Genomic DNA, 24,087 nt, shown 5'->3' on the forward strand with positions numbered 1-24,087 from the left:
AACACACTAAAACATACACTATTGTGTCTACCAGGCTCTCAGGTGAGGTATGCTAGAAAAAGAAGAGACTGGGTCAAAAGGTGGTGGTCTGTGCGTCCTAGCTAAGTCTTGGTACACAGTTGAGATCAAAGCAGGTTTTATCGACAATTCCAGGACAAGGGTCTCTACTGACTGATTAAATGGCAAACCTTCATCAAGAAGGTTTAAAATCGAACTGCATGGGACGTTAGGCAGGTTTTCTCTTTTAAACAATTTCCCCTCCATATCTATGGACACCCAAACTTAACTCTACCCTGACTTTTTCCAGTGAAACAAAGCCTTCTGCTTCACTGCACTGCACTTTTGTTCATTGTTATGGGGAAACGGACCAGTCCTTAAGGATGTCAGTACTGTGAAACGATGTTTCCCTTTTCTTGTCGCATGTTATCGATTTTATCATATGGCGGCCAGCGATCAGGCTGTTCCTGCCTTGGCTGTATTGGCCACGCATGCGTGTTCCGCATGCCAACGACGACTGTGCGATTCAAAACAAATGCTAATGGGCAGATAAGTGGAGCTCATTACATATGCGACTCCGTATTTCTCTGCATCAGAAATACCTACAGATATTTCAGGAGAGCCAACATCTTCTAATCCAGAAGTACCTTGTAGTGCCACTAAGGGCAGGGCGATTGAATTTGGAACACACCACGTTCCCTGATGGTGCTCGTTTAATCCCCGTTTATGGGCAGAACCACGAAATGCATTCACAACCATCGCCCACTGAAGTTCTAAATGAATGTGAACTTACTGGACCCAAAAACATCGGGTCAAATGTTAGCCCCTTGCATAGGGAGCAAATAGAGTCCAAAATGGGGGAGCCTGTAGAAGATGCTCCATCTGTTAACAGTGCGCATGATGCTTATTGCTGCAAGATTTGTGGGGAATGTGCTATAAGTGGAATAACTTTGGAACTTTGGAATAACTTTGGGGTTGGGTCAATGGACCGCTCATACAAGTTCTGATCAAATAATGGCAAACAATTGATACAACCTCCGCCTCAGAATCTAATGAACCGCCTGAAAACGTTGCTAATGTTACAACAAGTATAAACTCACTTTAGGTAGTAAAAAAACTGTTACAAGATCTAACGAGAATAAATCTGGTGCGTGTTGCACCAAAATCAGACGAGCCAATGAGAGAATGCAGCAATAAGGCATCACTAGAATTTGGCATGGACCAATCCAAAATAAAAAATGCAAAAGATATCATTCGACGTTCTGTTCATTCAAAGCGTAGAAAGATTGAAGACAGCGACTCTGGCATTATCTGTTCACAAATAAGAGTACAGAAGATACAAAATACAATATTGCCTACTCAAAGTAGTGAAGGTTTGGTTCGGAAATCTACAACCTTCACGACAAGCAAGACCGGATCAACTAGCGAAAAAGAGTCCAGTTCAGATGATTCCTCCACAGACTCATTGTCTGTAGAACTAGAGTATCCAGAAAATTCACAGATTACAGCGCCAAACCAGGACGAACATACCGGAAGGACCTGCTCGCAAAAATCATGCGAGATTTGCAACCAATTCTAACATCTACACTGACCTTGTCTTTAAGTCCGTTCATTAAGTTGTATGAGCAAGTGAAGGACAGTTAGAATGATTTAACTACTTTAGACGCCCTGATGAATTCAAGAGGTCAATTTAGAATACGACAACTTATTCAAGCAAATATTCTATAATAATCAACAAATAAAGTTGACAGCTCTTTGGCGACCCTAGTAGATAAAAAACAAATGAATAGTGATGACAAGAAGCTTCTGGCTGGAGAGGTTTTAGGAAAGATCCTGTGCAGTGCCCTTGGGGACCACTACACACAATTAAGACTACAGGTGGCAAAACAAGTTTTACCTTTGGTACAAGCCTGTACTACTGTGTTAAAGTGGTAGCAGTAGTGGAGCAGCCAGACTTCTCAAGAGTATATGAGCAGTAGCAGAGATTACACAAAGGGACCACAATTACTGTGACTCAAGCAAACACTGACTCAAGGTTTCAGGTAAAAAATATGAGTACATTTATTTCTAAACCGTTCGTTATAAACACAACACTTCTATTAATTCAAAATCACACGTATAATACACTACAAAGAACCAATTCACTTTGGTACACTCTAACTCAAGGTAAGTACCCTATGATTTAACGGACCGGTGTTGTGAAACAAAAGACGTTACCGGGAATATGTATGCGATCACTTTTTGACAGTAATGACAGTTCGGTCTTACTAAACAAACGCGTATCTGCGGCAAGAAATGTTACCGGGGAAAAAACACACTTAGCACCTGAGTTAACCAGAGAGAGTTGAGGGCAAAAATCACAGGCAATACTTTTGTCAAGGCAGACAGAATCAGAGAACACTCAGACAGAAATTCAAGAGTCAATAGGCTGGAGCCAGGGTCAAGTGGAACCGGGTTCCAGTTGTCGAGGATCACACAGTCGGACAGCTCACGATTCAACATAGCCAGGAGCACTTAGATATTGCTAGAGGAAGCAAAAGTTATAAGAAGGAAGGAAGACAAGGACAAGCCTTGGAGGCGAAGAAAATGGATTCACCCTAATTCCTCAAGCAGAACACAGTACCTTATTCAATGAAGAAGCTCGTGCCACGGCAGTTGTTCCTGGTAGTTTCCTGCAGACCCACAGTTCTTTGGGCTTCGGTACGAAGGACGACGTCTGGAGAGGTCTGCACCACAAAGGGATGAGGCCGGCAGCAGCGACAAGGAATAAGAGGTGCACTCCTTAAAAACAGGAGAGGCTCTTCAGATGGCTATCCGGACCACTACAGCAGTGTGCAGCGATTTCGACCAAGAAGAGGATCCTCTGGCTGTGGAAGATGAGCTCATTATCCCCACCAGGCTCAAGGGATGAAGACTCCGGACTGGATCTTCTCTGGTCGTCGACGGGTAGATAGCTCAGGACTGCAGCAGGGCTTCACCTGGACGGGATAGTTGCAACAGCCGACTTCTCTTCGGTTCCTTGTAGTTCCAGTGGCGACTGACTTCTAGCCCAAGAGACCTGCCTTTTATGCGAAAATCCCCCATTCACACAGCCTGGCTGTCAATCACGCAGCAGGGGGGTTGTCCAGCACGGACAACCACCTCAGCCAATCATGGCAAAGTGCGACTTGGGTTTCCTAGGATACCCTGTGCAGGGGGTGACTACACCCCTCCCTCACGTTCAGCCCACCTAGACAGCCAGGCGCCTGGCTTCTTGGCAGAAGTCCGCCAAAAGACACTGAACAAAGAAGGCAAACCTGGTTTGCTGCGCAAAGTAAAACACAAGAAGGACTTTAACAAAAAGAAATGACAAATAAACCCGACCGGAGCCAAAAGAAAAAGTATTTGGTCAAGCGGGTTAAAATTCGAGGCTAATATAATAGCCTAAAACAATACCACGTTTGAATAGTATAATCGCGGTAGAAAAGTTAGGGTAGATCCCACTGCCACCAGCCAAGTCAAAATGTTAAAAGAGCGAAACAATGCTCTAGGAGGTACAGATAAAAAGGGCTAAGGATTAACCCTTTCCAGTACTCCATGTAAGATGGGTTGTACTGGATCTGTGGTTAAATGACTAAGTAAAGTTAATGGCCACTTTACCCTTTTCTGGGGGACAGTAGTCAGCCTCAGAAATGGAGTTGGTGGGAAGTCTAAAAGACCAGCCTGTGTCAATGCACTGAAGGTGCTGTGTAACTCACAAAAGTAGGGGGCTACCGAAGTGGTGTACTCTAGAGTCCACAATCACAAAAACAGAGGAAATACACATGGCAAACCATGGGTAAGAGTGGGGGAGGGGGGAGGAACAAGTTACTTACCTGTAACTGTTGTTCTCCAGCATGGGTCTGGCATGGATTCACATGCTCATGAATATTCCCCGTCGTCAGGCTGGGAATCCTCAGTAAAGAAAAAACCAGTATCAGTTTCGTTTCTGATCTGTCTTTCGTAGTAATAACCAATCACTGGTCTCTGCGTCATACTGACCACAGCCAATGACTTCCTTCTACCTAAGCACCGCCTCTGGCAGCCATCTTCAGATTTGGAAGCACGTGAAGTGGCAGTATGACCAAGTGAAGAGCCGCAGAGGGGTAGGCGGGAGGGTTCGCATGTGAATCCATGCCAGACCCATGCTGGAGAACAACAGTTACAGGTAAGTAACTTGTTCCTTTCTCCAGCATGGGGTCTGGCATGGATTCACATGCTCATGAATAAAGAATACATAGCAGTACACACATGCACAACCACGGGAGGTGGCAAAGGCTCAACATTAAGCATTACATCAAACCCAACATTAAGCATCTTACCTCCTCACCAGGCTCACCTCAGGCGAACAGGTTGCGCAGCACTGCTTGGCCGACCCTGGACTCCTCCCTGGAATCCCGATCGACGCAGTAGCATTTCGTGAAGGTGTGCGTCGACCTCCACGTAACAGCCCTGCATATGTCCAGCAGGGGCACACCAGAAAGGAACGCCGTGGTGGCTGCGATCGCTCTGGTGGAATGGGCTCTCGGACGGCCTTGCAGCGGTCGGTTTGCCAACCGATGACAGTACATGATACAGCCGGAGAGCCATCTGGAAATGGAAGCCTTCGAGAGAGCCTTTCCCTGATTGACAGGTCCAAAATTCACAAAGAGTTGTGACGTCTTCCGAAAACACTTTGTGCGGTCCACGTAGAACTTCAGCGCTCTAGCCACATCCAGCGAGTGCAAAGTCCTCTCAGCCGGCGACGAAGGCGACGGGAAGAACACAGGCAACACCAAGGGTTCGTTAAGATGGAAGTCCGACGGTACCTTGGGCATGAAGGAGGGGTGCGTCCTGAGCACTACCCTCGTGTCGTGAAAAGTCAAGTACGGGGCCTTGCAGGAAAGGGCCTGGATCTCTCCCACCCGTCGTGCGGAGGTGATGGCCACAAGAAACGCTGTTTTCCACGACAGAAACTTCAACGGGGCCGAGTGCAGAGGCTCGAACGGAGGTCCCATGAGCTTGGTCAGCACCACGTTGAGCTCCCACGCCGGGGCCGGAGCCTTCACCGGCGGGAACGATTTGAACAGTCCCTTCATGAACTCTTTCACCAGACGATGAGACCGCAAGGACGTCCGGCCCGTGGTCCTGGTGTATCGGGAGATCGCAGCAAGATGAATCTTGATGGACGCGTGTGCCAGTCCAGCTTTGGCCAGCGTCAGCAGGTACGGCAGTACCTGGGGAGCCGTAATCCGTAGAGGGTTAATCTTCTGTGCGTGGCACCAGACAGAGAACCTCTTCCATTTGTGTCCGTAGCATTTAAGAGTCGAGGACGCCCTGGCCTTTGCAAGAACCTCTCTGCAGTCGGCCGGTATGTCGTATCCTCCAAACTCTAGCGCTGCAGGAGCCAGGCCTGCAAGTTCAGCGATTTCGGGTCGTGGTGGAGGATGGCGCCTCCTTCCCTGGAGAGTAGATCCGCGTCCACCGGCAGCCTGACTGGCGGGGACGCTTATAAGTCCAGAAGGTCCGGGAACCATATCTGCCTCGGCCACGCAGGTGCGACGAGGATCATCCTGCACCGTGACCTCTTGAGCTGGTTGACGAGCCGGATTAGGAGTGGCAAAGGAGGGACCGCGTAGAGGAACAGGCCCTCCCAGGGGAACGAGAAAGCATCGCCCATGCTCCTCGCCTGGGGAAACCTGCTGGCGAACCTCCGGCACTTGGAGTTCGTCGCCGTCGCGAACAGGTCGATCTGGGGTGTGCCCCACCGTCGGAAGAGGCGATCCACTAGATCCTGGCGTAGTTCCCACTCGTGGCACGAGCGCAGCTCCCTGCTGAGTGAGTCGGCGATGGTGTTTTTTATCCCTGCCAGATGAAACGGCACCAGAAACATCCTTTGGGCGACGGCCCAATGCCACAGGTCCTGCGCCTCCTTGGACAGTGCTGGGGACCTGGTTCCGCCCTGTTTCCTGATGTAAAACATGGTGGTGGTGTTGTCGGTGAAGATCCTCACCACCTTGCCCTTGAGGGACGGAAGGAAGGACCTGAGGGCCCAGAACACTGCACGGAGCTCCAGGACGTTCATATGGAGGGACTTCTCCGTCGGGAGCCAGAGGCCTCTCGCGTGCAGATTTTCGGTGTGCGCTCCCCACCCTTCCAGGGAGGCATCCGTGGTCACTGTCTCCTGGTGGTCTGGGGTCTGGAAGTCCATGCCCGCTGTCAGATGCGCGCGGGTGCCCCACCACCGGACCGCTCGGCGGAAACTCTCGTCGAGTGTGATCCTCTCCTCGAAGCCGCCCGTCGTTTGGGTCCAGCGCGCGTCCAGGAACTCCTGCAACGGGCGCATCCAGAGCCTGCACATGGGAATGACGTAGATGCAAGAAGACATCATTCCGAGGAGGGACTTGATGGACCTCACCTTGGCCGCGTCGGAAACCAACATCCGCTGTACCTTGCCCAGGATGGACCTGGTCCTTTCCTCCGATGGGGAGGCCAGAAGGGACACTGTGTCGAGCTTCGCTCCCAGAAACAGTGCATTTTGCGTGGGTACCAGGTGGGACTTGGCGTAGTTCACGGAGAATCCCAGGTCCGTGAGAAGTTGGACGGTCCTTGCCGTGTGCTCCACGGCGAGCTCCCTCGTCTTGGCTCAGATGAGCCAGTCGTCCAGGTAGGGGTAGACGTGGATCCCCTCGCGGCGCCGCCACCGGTGTAAGGCACTTGGTAAATACCCTGGGTGCCGACCGTAGTCCGAAGGGGAGGGCTTTGAACTGGTAGTGACGCCCTTGGACCACAAACATGAGGAATTTTCGGTGCCCCTTTAGGATGGGAATATGGAAGTAGGCATCCTCCAAATCCAACGACGACAGGAAGTCTCCTTCTTCCAGCTGAGCCAGGACGTGCTGGAGGGTGACCATCCGGAACTTCTGCGCCTTGATGAACTTGTTCAGACGTCGCAGGTCTAGGATGGGGCGCCATCCTCCCGTCTTCTTCTTCACGAGGAAGTATCTCGAGTAAACTCCGGAGCCCGGAAGCCTCTTTGGGACGAGTTCGATGGCGCCCTTCGTGAGCAACGCCTTTACCTCCAGGAGAAGCTGAGGGACGTGAAGCTCTTTCCTGGCCACGGGGGGGACGCGCGGGCACCTTCTTTGAAACTCGAGCGCGTGGCCCCGGGCTAAGGTGTCCAGCACCCAACGGTCGGTGGAGATGGACTCCCACACGCTGACGAAGCTCGCCAGCCGGCCTCCCACCGGGGTGCTTCGGTGGGGGCCCGACCCCACGGCCGGTTCAATCCTGTTTCGACGAGGCTTTGCCGCCTTGACCTCCTTGGCGACGACGGCGGGGTCCGCCAGACTTGCCTCGTCCTCTGTAGGCCTCCTGAGACGACGAGCGGGCCGCTTGACGGTAGGTAGAGAAACCGCCGCCGGAACCTTTGGAGGCGCCCTTGCTTCTCCGAAAGGGCGTCCGTCGTTGCTGTAGAATCGTGGTCCGACGCCACCTCACCTTCCTGTAGGATCTCCAGGGCATCCGCCCTCTTGTCGTCCGGTAGGAAGTCCAGCAGGGGAGCCTGTTTGTACCATAGCTCCCTGTCGTAGCGGGCCACGTTAGCCAAGGCGTTGGCCGCTTTAATCGTCGTCGCTGCAGACGAGATGACCCTGCGTCCCATAGCGTCCAATTTCTTTCCCTCGCCGTCCGGTGGGGAAGTCGATGTGGAGGCCGCACCCCTCCCCGCTTTCTTCCTGGCCGCCGCGGAGACGATGGAGTCTGGGTTAGGCTGCGCCCAGAGGCACAGGGGGGGCGCGTCCGGGACCCGGTACTTCTTCTCGTACCGGTCTCTTCTAGCTGGCGTCGTGGAAGGCTTCTTGAGGAGGGCGAGGCCCTCATCCCAAATGTCGTCCAGTAGAGGCACCGCGCGGACCGTCTCTTCCTCTTGGCCTCGCGTCGTTGATAAAGGAATCCTTCCTTTTTCTTCTCCTCAGGGCAGAGTTGGAAAAGCTTGGATGCCCTGGCGATCATGGAGTGGAACGATCCAATCTCGTTGGGCGGAGAAGCCCTGGTGGGAGGTGACGACGGGAGATCCTCGTCGTATACCTCGTCGTCCGTACCCGTCGCTGCCGTGTCAGTCCCCGTATCATCCCCTCGGGTGGACGGGGAGGAGGGCTGGACGGGTCGCGACGGCTGAAAAGGAGGTGGAGGGTGAATCCTTCTTTTCTTGGGCGGGGAACACCAGAAGATTCAGGATCCCCCGACGGGAGAGGTTCCTCCGTCGGCAACGGTAGTCTCGTCCTTATCTCTGAGCATAAGGACTGTATAGCCAACAAAATGGCCGCCGAGTTGTCTTGCGGCGCTGGCAGAGGGGAATCCGACGGGCGATCAGGGGCCCCGTCGGCACCCTCGACGCTGTCGTCACCTGCGTCGGGATCCATCCCGACGGGCCGGTCTTCATCCACGCCAAGGCCGTGGCTTAAGACCTCGATCAGCTCTTCCTCTGAAGCCGAATCTACGACGACGCCCTGCCCCCCCTTTTTCTTCCCCGCCGGGGATTTCACGGGGGTCCTATCGATGGGCACAAAAGAGGACTCCCTCCGAGGTGGCAGGGAGACTCTGAGCCCCGAGGTCGCCACCACTGGTGTAGCCTCCACAGGCTGAGCCAGGGCCGCCGCGACAGTATCGATAGAGGGCTTGGCCGGATGGATTAAGGCCTTCACCACCTTAGGTGCGCTCACCGCCTTATCCTTGAGGGGGGGGACACTGCCTCGCTCCCCCTCCGATGGGGCCTTCGAGCTCGACCGGGGCCTCTCCAGGAGCGTCGCCGGGTGCTCGCCCTTCCTCTTACCCGACCCAGAGCGTTGGCTCGTGGCTGAAGGTGCCGGGGAGGGTGCGCCCTGCCTGGCGCCCGTAGAGCCCGACCGTTCTGCGTTCCCGGTGCCAGCAGACTCGCGGTGCTTGGCCTTGTGTTGGACCCCCGTCGCCGGGGCGTCCTCAAAGGTCTTAGAAGACCGCTCGGATTTCTTCCTCTTCTTCTCGCCTGACGGGCTCTTCCCTTCCAGCCAGTTGGCGAGGCGTTGGTGGCGGTCCTTCATGGTCCGCTCCGACATATTGCCGCAAAACGCACAGTCCTTCTCCACGTGCGTCTTGTCCTCATGTAAGCAGTAGAGACAAAAGGAGTGTTCCTCCTCCTTAAAGACGTTCTGCAGCTGGCATCCAGGGCAGACCCTGAACAGCTTTCCGGGCGTCGAGCTTCCCTTCTCCTGGGCCATGTCCGGGCCTGAGAAGCTTCTGGAGTCCTCCAAAACGTAGCTCGACGAAATCTTCACCCTTGAGGGGCGCAGACGAATCCGACACGGGTCCCCGTTGATCGGATGGAGAGTCGGTGGAGCTTGAGGCTCTTTTGACCGGAAAAAACAAAGTTTTGAGAAAAAAACGTGAAAAAATAGCACTAACTCTCGAGAGCAATAGCACGAGGATCCCAACACATGAACGTGCGGTAAAAATCTGAAGATGGCTGCCAGAGGCGGTGCTTAGGTAGAGGGCAGTCATTGGCTGTGGTCAGTATGACGCAGAGACCAGTGATTGGTTATTACTACGAAAGACAGATCAGAAACGAAACTGATACTGTTTTTTTCTTTACCGAGGATTCCCAGCCTGACGACGGGGAATATTCATGAGCATGTGAATCCATGCCAGACCCCATGCTGGAGAAGCTCACACTCTTACCAAGTGGAAAAAATAACTCCCGAAATCCAGCAAAGCTGCTGGGGGACTCACTAGGTGAGGGAAATTAGCCATAAAATGAGAATTCTCCCTAACAAGTGGTCAAAGAAGCTCTCAGCTTATTAAGGCATCAAAAACTTAATGTCCAAGATAGACCCAGTCTTCAACCTAGAGCGGACCATGTCGCACATGATTGTGAGCCCTTTGGTTTACGATCAGCAGTCAAAGAATTAAATAAGGCGGCACTTAACAAAGAAGTATTAACTGAACGGCCTGTAGAGGTTCTGACTGTAATCAAACGAACAGGACAGAACTTGGGATCAGGTCAAATAATATTGGATACATCAGGCTCAATAGAAGCGCAACTAACAAATAACGCAGAGAATTGAGAAGAAGCCCCCTGAGGTTAAATATATCTACATCTATTCCCCTGAATGGTGATAAAGATCACTTGGGGGAAAATCCGCTTGAAAGAGCACTTGATCCGCGTTTTGAAATCACATCCTTTGCCATTGCAGTAGAAAGTGATCAAAACATAGGAAACAACGCAAATGGCGATTCTCAGACGCCTTCGACGTCTGCTGATCTTAGAGGACGCACCATAGACCTTGTGTGCCCTGTGCTGCCACCTGATTCTGACACAAACATGGCTGAAGATGTGTTCTCGATCTTTAAAGCACCTCAAAAAGATGTTGGCAAATCAATACAACCAAAACCACCACTAGGTAAAAAACCTAAAAATTAAAAAGTGAATAGATCTCGGATAGCTAATAACTCGAGAAAATTCCTTAGAAATATAAGAGCTGCAAGCTTTACCATTAACTCAAATGCTGTGTGCACACAAGCAATTTCTGAAGCTCCTCAAAATGCGAAGCCAAGCTATGTGGTTCAAGATGGCACAAAAGATACCTATGCAGCCACCAGTGATATTCCATCTGACCTCCTGGAACTATCCTTCTATGAGGATGTTGAATTGGACGAATTTGAACAAATTCAAGAACCCAAAGGTGCCGAAGGTGCAGTTCGAGAAACTATTGAACCTGCTGTGATGCCACAGCCCATAAAGGATAAACCGGCAAGAATAGACACGATAGTGCCACCCATCAGCTCGGAACCGATAATGCTGGAAAAACCACTGAGCCCACCATTTGTGACGCTCTTCCAAAAATGGGACAAACTCACTGTCCCCAAGCGTAATGTGGCTCAAGAATTTACATCAATACACAAAGGCCTTAAAACAGGCATTGAGGAGGGAAAAGGGCACATCACCAAAATAAATGTTGAGGAAAGAGTGAGAAATGCCAGTCAGAAAGGCAGTTCACAGATGAGAGGATCTTCCGAGAATGAAGGTAACAATGGCCACAAGTCAAGACCTGTGAAAAGAAATTATGAGAGGCAAAATGTTAAGAACTACCTATGTGCGAAGTACTGCCTGTGCTTGGAACGACTAGAGACCATTGAAGATGACCTGTCTTTGAACCAGAACATTATTGCACTATGTACTAAGCCTGCGTATGATTAATTCAAACAACATAAAAATAGTCGAATTTTTTAAGGAAAATCAAAACGACGCAGTAAAACTTCATTTTGACTCTCGTATAATTTGTAATATCATATTGGATGCTGCGCCGATCCTAATATCGATGGGTTTTGATATTACAAAGCCGCAAATAATGCTGAATCCGGAAGATAGGCAAACATCATCTGATACTGACTATAAAAGAGAAAAAAAGGTAAATCAAGGTCTCACACAGAAAGAGATAAGAAAGTCCCAGTCTGAAATCAATGTGCATAATTACCAAATACCTTTTGCTAAAAATCTGACAGAGCCAAGAAGAAATCTTGCAAGTATCAGAAATCAGAGAACCCATCAAAATAACCATTGTTAATAAAGGTTCCATATCGGGAGGAGAAAACACTACGCCCTGCACAATTCAATCCTATAGTGAAGCCACTGATTGGAGTTGGATCGCGTCAGCCATAGCCGCTCAAACTCGCAGCTAATGCCACGATTCGGAGTCGTCCAGGGTGTGCACCATTGGGTGTTGGAAAATTTGTGGTTTTGCTCACCTGTTCCAATCTAATTGGCTGGGAAATTTGAATACAGCATGTTTGCAGGAAACCTGGCTGGTTGAGTGCCCTACAGTAGATGGTTATGAAGCCGCCCTAAATCCAGCCATTAAAAAGAAATTGTGTTGTCCATCGTCTGGACTATTGACATTCGTGCAAAGGAACTCTAGTTATAAAAATTCTGCAAGAGCTTAACATATCACCCTACATCCAGAAAGTAGTAGTGGTTTTGGATGGATGGGCTGAGAATGTACAAAACTACCTACACATACATAACATCTACTGGCAGCACAGCTTTAGTGACTCAGCTATTTTCATTGATCATATTACCCACTCTATAGATCAAATCTATGAGCAGGAAGAGGCTCCGAAAATTCGAATTTGCGGAGATTTGAATATCAACTGCTTAGATCTCCCCCATTAAAAACGACCCAGAAATGTCGAAAGTGCATCTAAAGCTGTACAATGAGGTGCTGAAAAGGATATGAGAAATGTACACCTTCTGAACGGCAACACTCCAGGTGACATATCAGCAAGACCAACCTGGAAGAAACAGAATCGGGAATCAATACTGGACTATTACTTTGCCTCAGAAGCTTTGCAAATCTATGTCAAAGCGCTTCATGTAGTGCCTAAAATTGAAAGTGACCACAACTTAGTTCTTTTGAGCATCCATTGTTTGAAAAATGGGCAGTCAACATCATGGGAACATGATATAGCAGTTGAACCAAGCCGCATTAGACTTAGACTTAAAGAACAGAATGTGAGATCGATCAACAACACCTATCAAGAAGAAGCGGACCGTGTGGAATATCGACATCTCCCAACTATATATTTCTGAAACACAAGGTGTGAGGAAACAGACATTCATCAATAAACACGCCTTTGATCTTGACATCATGAAACAAAAAAGGCAGCTAAGAAGTAAAAGTAGAGCATAGAAGAAACCGTATACTGTTGAGATCTTGATTATCAAAAAGGCTAAACAGTCTTACAAAAATTGGCTTAAGTCACATCGAGCAATCATGCTTCAACAGGATGCAGAACTGATGCTTGCAAAAATGCAAAACAAAAGCACATGACAGTTTTGGACTCTAATTAATGAGCAAGAGGGCTCGCAGACTGCACTCCAATCAAGTATGGTCACGGAAACTGATTGGATAAGACATTACGAACATCGCTATAAAAAGAAAGGAGATTCCCTTGAGCCGGAACTGCTAGAATTGGTTAGGTGGGATTTGCAATTTGAACGTTCAGATATTCTCGAAACCGTCAACAGTAGGGGTGTCGCGGTATTAGTTTTATCACGGTACAATGACCTTCTTGCCAAATGACGGTATATCATGGTTATCGTGGTACAGCAGGTGGAGTTAACTACTCAAATATTTTCTAAAAGGTCATAAATTGTCAGATTTATCATCACAAACAAAACCAGGCACCCAGGGCCAGAATTGTGCTTTTCAACATACTTTTTACTGAAATTCCACCTCTTGCTTCCACCAAACACACACGTGTGGAGAGTAGGAGGGGCTGGAGAGGCTTCTTCCCCTGACTGGTGGGCACAACCAGTTTTCCCTTCTTTCTTCGCACCCCAGCCCAGTTTGTGGTCGAACTGCCCGTGCCAAGCACCCCGGCAGCCGGATAGCCACTCACCACTGAACCGCGAATCACCAGACCGCTCCTTGTACCTGAGAAACTCTGCGGCTGGTTTCTTCCCTGGCAGTGCAACGACTCATGTCTTCCCCCACATCGAGATCCTCTCTTCCCCCGGACGAAGCACCGACTTGCACCCGCTGCCAGGAACAACTGCCCCCGCTGGAGCATTCTCACCACTTTAAGGTACTGTGTCCGCCAGGCCTCCCTTTCTAAAGATTGCTACAAGGTAATAATAACCCCTTAACCTTCTGGACTGGGCTGGCCGCCTTGACCGTCTAACTGGTCCCTTTCTGTGGTCCAACTCCTTTTTTAACCTTTACAAGACTTTTGTGCACTGCAACCGTGTGACCATGGACACATTTCGTTTGGATCCTCTGAAACTGGATCCGGCCTCTTGAACTCTAACTTCACGGTTTTACCTTGCCTTCCTCTCTTGTTGTGTTCTTGAAAAAGTGTTGGGATCTGTTTCAATTTGTTCTCTGCTTTTCTCTCCCATCTACGTTAAGCGCTCACCGCTGTCTGAAAATAAGTGGGGCTTAACTTAAGACTTGTCTAATATTCTTTTAAGGGACCGTATATCTTTTAGTGACCATGTTTTTGAATTGCTTATCATTAGTGCCTGTGTGCTTTTCTAGATGTGGTTTTAAATAAATAATTATATCTCTTTTACATCAAGTCCTGGTCAGTGTTTACTTGCTCTGTTGTGTACTCTTGACCTATTGTGAATACTCTGTATACTGCCTAACTCTTCTTGAGGGAAGTCTGACTGCTCAGCCACAGCTACCAATTGAATATGTGTGGTACAGATTTCTACCAAGTGGGTTTACTGCCAAACTACCTGTAGTCCTAAATCTTTTGCAGTGGTCCCAGAGGGAACTGCACATGTTTCTGCCTAACATCCACCACATGTGCCAATAATTTGCCCTTTCACCACACCCGTGCCAGCAAAGGGGGATTACGTCTGGGAACATCCTAGAGAGTGTGATCGGGTCATACTGCCATCTGTGCAGGAGTTTAACAGCATGGGTTTTGTATTGGCAGGAAATCGAGGTTTTAAATGATCTACTACAGTCTCGCCCCCAGAGACCGTCTCCGATCCTACAACCCAAGTCTCTTTCCCATTTACCTCGGAGGGTTTTGGCGGTTCCCTCCCGGGGGGGTTAAAAGGGCCGAGTAAAGGAGTGAGTTGAGGCCTTTCATTTCTACATGGGTATCTAAGATTTTCTCAACTGGGGTGAGTTTTCTTTGTAATTTGGGCTTTAGTTTTGGTTTCATTAGGATTCCCCTAAGTCTCAGGTAAAGGAGTGGGGAGAGCCTACCTATTCCCAAGGATTCTTCAAGCTCCTAGATACTTATAAAGGACTCCTCCCTGACCAACTGGCCAACTCTGCTTAGGCCCGCGTGAAACCTGGGCTGATAGTGTTCATGGCCTGGGATTTCCTCTAAAACTGGTGTGGACCAGATGTGACTCAAGGGGGAGGGCCAAGTGGTCACCTTCTCACCGTGTCCCTTACCCTCCAGTGCCTTTCACATTGTTACTAGTATTGGGTGATCCCTAATTCTCCTTGGGAGCTTTTTCATCGGGACCCATAACCACTCACCCACTGTGACAGGGCTCAGAATGGAGTTGTCAAGAAAGACCCATTGTTTATTGGGGTCCTCTCTGACGTGGCGGGCCAGGGTTCTGAGCTGGGCTGCTCTGTGGTAAGTTCGTAAGTCTGGGAGGCCGACCCCCCCTCTATCCTTGGGGAGGGTGAGTGTTTCATAACCCATTCAGGGTCTCTAGCCTTGCCATATGAATTTCGTTATGTGTTTTTTGGCTTCTTTAAGGAGTGCTTCTGGGGATTCTAAAGGGAGCATCTGGAAAACGTACAGGACCCTGGGGAGGAGGTTCATCCTTACGGCGTTTATCCTTCCCATCCACAAGATTTGCCCCTTACCCCATGTCTCCATATCTTTGAATAAGTTGTCAAACAGCGGGGGTAATTTGCCCGGCTTAGATGTTCGTGGGGCTGGACGATGTTGATCCCCAGGTATTTAATCCCTGCGTTACGAATTTGAAACCCCAGGGGGGACAGTTCTGTGAGGTCCCTGTCTGCATCTGGGGCAAAGGGGAAGATCATTGACTTTCCTATGTTCATCCTAAAGCCTGAGAATTGGCCAAACGGTTCAATAACCGAACGGCAACCAGGACCGAACTAGTGGGTTCCCTCATGTGGAGCAGTACGTCATCTGCATAGAGGCCGAGCTTGAAGGTCCGACCGCCAACGTCAATACCGCGGACCATCGGGGCACATCTGATGTACTCTGCGAGTATTTACATGGTCATGGCGAACAGGATTGGGGAGAGGGGGCAGCCCTGTCTCCTCTCCCTTTGAAGGCTGAATGTTCGTGAAAGGCGGCCATTTACTGTGACTCTAGCAGAGGGGTCTGTGTATAAGGCCTTAACGGCTCGCCTGATTCCCTCGTCAAAGCCCAGTTTGACAAGGACTCCGTCTAGAAACTCCCAGTCCACCCTGTCGAACGCCTTTTTGGCATCGATGGCCACCAGGACAGGGTTGTCTCCCTTCAGGGCCGCTTCCCTCATCAGGTGCAGGGTTTTTCGGAGGGTGTCCGCCCCCTGTCTTCCCTGTATGAAGCCCACCTGGTCGGAGTGGATGATTACCGGCATATGGCTGTCTAGTCTAGTGGCTATGATCCTGGTGAACAGTTTAGCGTCCACATTCAGGAGGGAAATTGGTCTATATGACCGGCAGTCTGTTGGATCTTTGCCCTCCTTCGGGATCACTGTTATCAGTTCTTTGCCAAAAGACGGAGGCGCACTCCCGGTGCTCATGATATTTGTGAATAGGCCTGCCAAAAACCCCGCTAGTAGGCCTCCAAAGGCCTTATAGAAGCCTGCGGTGAATCCGTCCTCCCCAGGGGCCCTGTCCAGTTTAAGACCCGATATTGCCTTGAGTACCTCCTCGCTCGTTATTGGGGCGTATAAGGCTGATGCCTCTGGGGGGGTCCATCACAGCTAATGTTACTCCTCCGTGGTATGCTCCCAGTGCCTTCGCCTCCACTTCCCCTTCCCTCCCGTAGAGAGTCTCATAAAACCCCGCAAATTCCTCCACTATTCCCTCAGGATCCGTTTTAGTCCCCTCATCCCTGCATTAGATCCTTGACACCCATCTATCTCTCCGTTGGCCCCAGAGTTTGGTCGCCAGCATGGCGTCAGCCTTATCCCCTTTTTCATAGTACCTTTGACGCAGGTGTTGGAGGCCTGCTACAATTTTCCCCATCTCCAATGCTCTCAGCTCTTGCCTTTTCTCTCTTGCATCCCCCAAGTCCCTGTCCCTCTCCTCATCACTCTTCCCTTCAGATCCCTCCAATGCTATTATCTCCGCCCGTAGCCTATGAGCCAGGAGAGTCCTGGTCCTTTTTTTGGAAGCCCCCTCTCTAATCAGAACACCCCTCCAGGTCGCCTTTGCTGCCTCCCAAACTGTCTCTATGTTGACTTCACCCGCGTTATTCAGTTCAAAATATTCATTGATCGCCTTCTCCATCTCCTCCTTAAAAACCACATCCCTTAGCAGGAAGTCATTGCATTTCCACCGGGATTCTCTGGGCTTCAGACCCAATACACTAATATCTGCCCAGACCATATCGTGGTCCGACCAGCTAACCGGGCGGATGATGCAGGACTCCACTCGGCTCATGTTCTGGTGCCCCATGAAAAGGTAATCTATTCTCGTTCTGGTGCCATGGACCGCTGAGTAGAAGGTGTATCCCTTTCCCTCCGGATGCATTTCTCTCCATGTGTCAACGAGCCCGTAGCCCCACATCAGCTCACAGAATTTCCCCTGGGGTCTACCCCCCTGGCTGCCTAGCGGGATGGCCCCTCCACTATGATCTAATTCCCGATTTGCCCACATGTTAAAGTCTCCACCCATTATAAGGAGCCCCTCTGTCCTGGCCATTATCTCTCCCATCGCCTCTTTGAGAAATTCAACCTGGCCCACATTAGGACAATAGATAGCTGCTAGGGAGACCCTGGAGTTCTGCAAGTCACCCAATATGATCATGGCTCTACCGTCGTCCCTCCCCAACCTGGTTACCTCTGTGAGTCTCTGGTTTCTCTGCAGGATGATCCCGACTCCACTCTGTTTCGTGGGAGCGGATGCCCAGAAGGTCTGGCCCACGTGTGCTCCCGCAATGGCCCTCTCCTCTCCCGTGACCGTTCTAGTTTCCTGTACGAAGATGATATCTATTTTAGCATTCTTCATTTCCCTCCCCAAGAGGGAGCGCTTTGCTGGGGAAGTGAGACCCTTTTCATTGAGTGAACCAATTCTCAGTGACTCAGCCCGGCCCCTATTCTCATTGTCTGCCACTGGGTCCTTGTCTTGTGTGTACCGTCTTCCCGGATCTGTGCTTGCTGCTGCCTTCCAATGTGGTTTTGAGACTGTGGGTCCCCAAAATCCCCAACCCCAACTCCCTCGCTTCCCTTCTCCCCTTCTCCCTCTTTATCATGACGCCTGCCAACGGCCAAGCCACCAGGGGGAATGCAAGTCCATCCACCGCAGTCCCCTTGTTAAACTCAGCGTCCCCGGCCGGGGCTGTTTGATTCAATCTCTCAGTTTCTCTAATAGCGAGCCTCTGACCACTTAGTCCACTTCGACTTCCGTTGTGGGGGTGCTTAGTTTCTTGAATTTCCTTCGGCCCTTTATCTTCTTTGTGGACCAGGGGCCCTCCGGCTCCCTCCTGGCGCACCGAGGCTCTTGCACCTCCATCTCGTTTCCTTCCTCCGGGGTATCCCCTTTGAGTACCTGCAGCACTTGGGATGCCTCCTTGCCGTTGGTCACTCTATAGTCCACTCCTGAGCGTTCGAAAGACAAGGCGAATGGGAAGGACCACCTGTATCTTATGTCTTGGCTGGGGAGCCACTGGGTGAGTGGCCGGGCCTCTCTTCTGCGGGTAAGAGTGAAAGCTGAGAGGTCCTGGAAAATCCTCACTGCGTCTCCTTCGAACAAGAAACTCACCAGCCTTCTCGCTTTCTCGTGGACCTCCATTTTTTCTCTGTAGCAGAGGAAGCGCACAACTATGGACCTTGGGCCGCCCTTGCTCCACCTCCCCCTCGGTGGGCTCTTTCCAGCTGGACTTCCTTGCCACCCTCGAGTGTGAAGAGTTGGTTGATGAGGCCCTGAACCTTTCTCCCCACGTCTGCGGCAGTCTCACCTCTCTGTTGAGTCACACCCATAATGCGCAGGTTGTTTCGGCGTTCTCCGTTCTCTAGATTGTCCATTTTTAGAGCTATGTCCTCTCTGATTTCTAGGTCCGTTAGACATGAAATACAAAGCGAGGCTAACAAGTCCATTTGGAGGTGGTTGTTTTCCATTCCCTCAATGTTTTCCTCGAGCGTCTCCACTCTCCCCCTGAGATCAACTTTAGAGGCTTGTATGTCTGTTCAAATCGCTTTTATCTCCTGGAGGATGTCCTTGAGGTGGTCCTTCGTTAGCACTGCGGGGGTGGGGGGGGGAGGTCGGCACTTGAAGGCATGGTGACTCTGTGTGGTTCACCGAGGGGTGCGTTGGACCGGCGGAAGCGTTGGAGGGAGCGGATTGAGCACGTGGGCTGAGTCGGTTCCTGGGCTCTGGTCTCTGGGTGCCCTTTGGAGTTTGGGTGGGGGCGGGGGCGCCTCTCACCCTGCCTTAATGCCTTGAGGTTTCCTCTGGTCGTCCTGGGCCCTTCCCGCTTCCGCGGAGGAAAGCTCGCATGTGGGGGGGGACCCCGGTGATGGCTCAGGTCCTCTCGAGGGGGGGCTAAGATTGGGTTTGGGGCCTGTTTCCCCAGATGCGTCACAGCTGAAATGTTCCAAGGGGACCCCTGTACTCCAGGGGGGAAGGCCGTGCCAGCTTTTACGGGGTGAGTTGCGCTGGTCCGTGCCCGGAGGGCGCCAGGGGGGGGCCAAGCACAGTCCGCCGAGTCTCAAGTATCAGTTCTCCCCCTGTGCTCCTCACCTCCTTCGGACCATCGAGGGCCGTCACACGTCCATTGTGGGCTCGGACCCCTTCACTTGGGGCTCCATTTCGAGTAGGCCTCCGTGCGTGGAGGATGGGTCAGGAGGCTCCTGGAGTCCCGATTTGCTGCTGGTGGTCGGCACCGGAGCGGTTCTTGGTGGTGGGGGGCTCCCACCAGGACGCCCCACTCGTCCCTGGCTCCGAACGATGTCCACACACCACCGGGGCAGAGCTCCGGGGCCCACTCGGCCTCCACGCACAGTGGGGGGCATGCTCTGGCGCCCTCCTCTCGGTGTTATGGGCGCAGGCCGCGGAGGCGACGACCGGCGGCACCGGGTGCCGCGGCGGGTCCGGCCGAGGCCCGGGGCACCGCGAGAGGTGATGCCCCCAGTGGCTCCGCTGCGCGGCGTCCGTAAAGGTGTCCTCTCTGTTGCTCGGTGAACGGGGCCTCAGATCGGGGCCAGGCTGTATCCACTTTCGGAGGAGCGCTCGATTCGTTGGGCCGCTGCCGTTGTGGGAACGTGCCGGGGGCGCACGTTCCCGTCGGGGTTACCCCAATCTCCCGGCCGGGGATTGGCTCAGAGTGCTAGGCCCTGCGGTGGTGGAGGAGCGCTGGTCTCACGTCCAGCATGCTCCGCGCCCCCTGGCGGTCTCCTGCGGATTGATTTTTAAACCGTTTAGCTCTACATAATTTTGGAGAGCTTCCAATTGTCGTTGCAGCCCTATTGGGGTCTGATCCAATAGGACCACATCATCCGCGTAGAGCAAGCAGCCTATTTTATTGCCCCCGATGTTTGGAGGAAAGCATCAGATGTTGTAAAATGCTGCTACAATATCCGAAATAAACAGGTTTAATAGGTCGGCTTCAGCTCTTTGTTTTGATTTTCCTTGTCAGCAGGCCAGATCTATCAATTCTTATCCGTATGGATGAACCAGAATACAGATCTTGGACAGGCTCCAGGATGGCACTTGGATAGCACCATTGCTTCTTTTTTGCCCAGATCCTGTGCCGGTTAACTGTATCAAAGGCGTCAGTAAGGTTGCTGAAGCCGTATAAAGATTCTTTCCTTTGTTACGCTCAGTTTGGACCTTGAAGATGTTGATCAAGAAGATGTTCAAGGAGGTTCCTACTCCCTTAATGAACCTGTTTTGCCAGATGTCACAGTATTTGGTTTCATAACTCCACTCTGCCAATGCCTTGAAGACGAAAGAGGGAAACGCGTTGCCCACAACGTCCAGCAGTGCTATGGGTCGGTAGTTGCTTGGGTCCGATCTTGAGCCCTTCTTGAAGATCGGGATTATTACTGCGGTCTTCCATGAAGCTGTAACTTCTTTTCTATCAATGATAGAAGTGAATATAGTCAGTAATATACTAGACCATTGAGCTGCGTCTTCCTTCAGCATTATGTTTGTTAGTCCATCGCTCTAGACCGATTCAGCTTGGCTATCGACTCTTTACTTGTCTGTTGGTTAATGTGAAGTTGGTTCCCGGGACTACTCGCAGTTGTTCATGATGTTTCCGAGAGTGCCAAGTCAAGGAATTTAGAGAACTGGGAAATACAGCTTTCAGCTGTAATAGGCTTGGACAACAAGAGCTCCTGCGGAGCCTCAAGATTGTTGATGGACCATATTTCCGAGGTATTCTTCAACCTGATTTTGTGGAACATTGAGTCTGCATCTTGCCAGAGAATTATTTTTTTTATGTTGTTTTTTGCCTGTTTCGATACTGTTGCTTTATTTTATTAATTTGGAGTAATCTTTGTAACTTTGGTTTGTTTTTTAGTGCCCGTATCTGTGAAACCTACTCTTTTCTTTTTTTACCCCCACATTGCCGGGTCAAAAGGTGCGTCGGTGGGCGTATCCTATTTTTTTCCCGTTCCCATTTTTAATTTCAAATGCTTGCAAGAAGACTGTGTAGTCAGCTGGTCCTGGTGTTACGTATTTAGCTTTTATTCATATAGCAGCTTTGATCTTGTCTGCTAATTTTGATTACTGCGCCAAGCTTATTCTCATTCTAATACATTCCGGCATCACGTCAGGGTGTCCTCTATAGTGCTCTTCGGGTTGCTGTCTTCGGCAGGACCAACACATGCTTCAAACATTGTGGTCACTTTGAAGTTTCACTTCCACGGTCGTTGTAATCGGGTATCTCATGATGTTCTGGGATACACAGATATAATCTATTATCTGCCCCTGTTAGGCAGAAACCTGTGCAGTTCCCTTAGGGAACACTGCAAAAGATTTAAGACTACAGGTATAGCAGTAAACCCACTTGGTAGCAGTCTGTACCACCCAGATTTACCTGGTAGCTGTGGCTGAGCAGTCAGACTTCCCTCAAGAAGAGTTAGGCAGTATTCAAAGTATACACAATATGTACTCAGACACAACAGCACAAGCAAACACTGACCAGAGCTTGGTTTCAAAAGTATATAGTTGTTTATTTTCAAGAACACATAAGTTGAAAACACTAGCAAAAATATAGTAAAACACTCCAAACACAGTTATATGGAAAGCAGTCCCAATCCTTATTCCTATCCAGACAACTCTAGGTTAACACCACATAATTCAAACAGAGGTGAGCGCTTAACGTTAGATGACACTCTAGTAGGTAAAAAGAAGGGAGGGAGAAGGAGCAGAATTAGGATAAACACACCACTCTAAGGTTAAGAACACTTTTTGTAAGCTCAAAGAAGCACAAAGTCACAGGTGAGCAAAAGTCACTAAGCAGGGCCCACTCTTAGAGCAGACAGAGCGAAAACGTGCCCAAGATCACACAGTTGGTAGGGATTCAGAGTCTTGCAAAAGAGTTCGGAAAAGAGTTAGAGAGGCTTAGAAAGTTTAGCCAAAGTGTCCCAGGCAATCCCAGGATCGAAACCCGGGGGGTAAAACTACCCCGTACAGTCGGTGGCAAGGGAAGCCAGGCGGAACACGGTACCTTAACGGAAAGGATCCTCCAGCGGGGGCAGTTGTTCCAGGCAGTGGCAGCAAGGCTCGACGTCGGTCAGGGGAGAAGATCTCGCTGAAGAGCAGAAGAAGAAGGTCGTTGCACTGCCCGGGAAGAAACCAGCCGCGGAGTCCTCCGGTTAAAGGGTTGTACCGACTTTCGCGGTTGGGGTAAAAAGTGGTGGGTATTCCGGTTGCCGGGGTGCTTGGCACTGGCAAGGCGGCCACGAGATACCTCGAAGAGCGGAAAGAAGGTGAAAACTGGTTGTCCCCACCAGTCAAGGGAAGGAGCCACTCCGTTAAGAGTTCTCCTCGGTCGTCGGGAAAAGTGGTGAGATGGTTCAGCAGGGCTCCACCGGCGGTGTCGTCGTAGCAGATCAGCTCAGCTCGTCCCTCGTTGGATTCTTAGGTCCTGTGGCGACTTCTGAAGTTCCAGTCCCCAAAGCCCTGCTTTTATGCAGCAAACCCCCATTCACCCAGCCTAGCTGTCACTCAAACATGCTAAGTGGTGAGCCGGCCGGCTCACCACTTGGGCCAATCAGGACGGAGTGCGACTTGAGTTACCTAGGTAACTCAGTCCAGGGTGCCTAAATCCCCCTCCACCCCTCCTAAGTACCCCAGACAGAGTGGCACCACTTTGGAGGGCTTCTGTGGAGAAGCCCGCCAAAAGTGGGACAAAGGGCTCCACTTTGGGTCAGAGTTACAGAGGCGAATGCCAACGCCATTTTAGCATCAAGTTTTGGCAAAAAATCCCAACCGGAGTTATAATAATAAATATATAAACCGGCGGTATGTTTAAGTCTCCCGTAAATAAATAATTAAATGTGTTAGCCTAAAACAATGGGAAATCCCATAGGAAAATATTCGCGGTCGAATATAAAACGTAGTTTCCACTGCCACCAGCCAAAACTCGATCAGGGGGGACGGAGACGTGCCCCCTCGACTAATAGACCCTGGGGCAATCGAATTGCCCCAGCCAGTACGTCCACAATATGATGGTTTGTACTGGTTCTGTTCAGGATTTAAGACTAGTAAAGTCTTTGGTGACTTTACATGTCCTGGGAGACAGTAGTCAGTCCCAGGGTATGGAGTCTATGTTGGGGAGTCCCTAGGACACCCCTGGGTTACGGCACAGAGGGTGCTGTGTAACCCACATCACAAAAATATATGAGGCCCTATGGAGTAAAAGACCCCATAGCCCATTCAACACACGGTTTAACCAAGAAAACACACTTCAACATGCCCAAGAGTGAGGGTAAAAGAGTCTCACTCTTGGCAGGAGAAAAAAAAGAAACCCTAGAAATCCAGCAAAGCTGCTGGGGGACTCACTAGGTAGGGAAATTCAGCCTAAACAGAGAATTCTCCCTAACAGCCCCCTTTTCGTTCCTCTCCATGTAGCGATTCCAGGTGTAATTCTCGTGCTGTTTTCCGTCAGGATTTGCATGTTCCTTGATGTGACAGCTCTTCTCCATAGTATGCCTCTGTTCCTTGCAGTTGTAATTTTGACAGGGTCCTCGTCTGTGTCATAGCCCTCATTGTTCCAGCAGTGTTCAGGTCCCCACAGAGGATAAAGTGGGGGTCTTTCCACCTTTCCCAAGGGTGTCTATCCACTGCGTGACTTGGTCTGGTAAATCGACCAGTGCTTTATTAACGGGGTTCCAGTATAAATTTGCAATGACAAGTGTTGGAGGCTCAGTGTCAGGCCTTGTGATCT

General features: G+C 50.5%; 1 protein-coding gene across 2 annotated transcripts in view; it reads right to left on the minus strand.

Annotated features, from left to right (window-relative positions):
* The window catches only part of RICTOR (RPTOR independent companion of MTOR complex 2), a 1,615,046-nt gene that overhangs the window by 447,755 nt on the left and 1,143,204 nt on the right, over positions 1-24,087 (minus strand). The gene's annotated exons all lie outside the window — the stretch shown is intronic.

The sequence above is a fragment of the Ambystoma mexicanum genome, chromosome 6p (assembly GCF_040938575.1).
Source record: "Ambystoma mexicanum isolate Mex_15411 chromosome 6p, UKY_AmexF1_1, whole genome shotgun sequence".
Lineage (NCBI taxonomy): Eukaryota > Metazoa > Chordata > Amphibia > Caudata > Ambystomatidae > Ambystoma > Ambystoma mexicanum.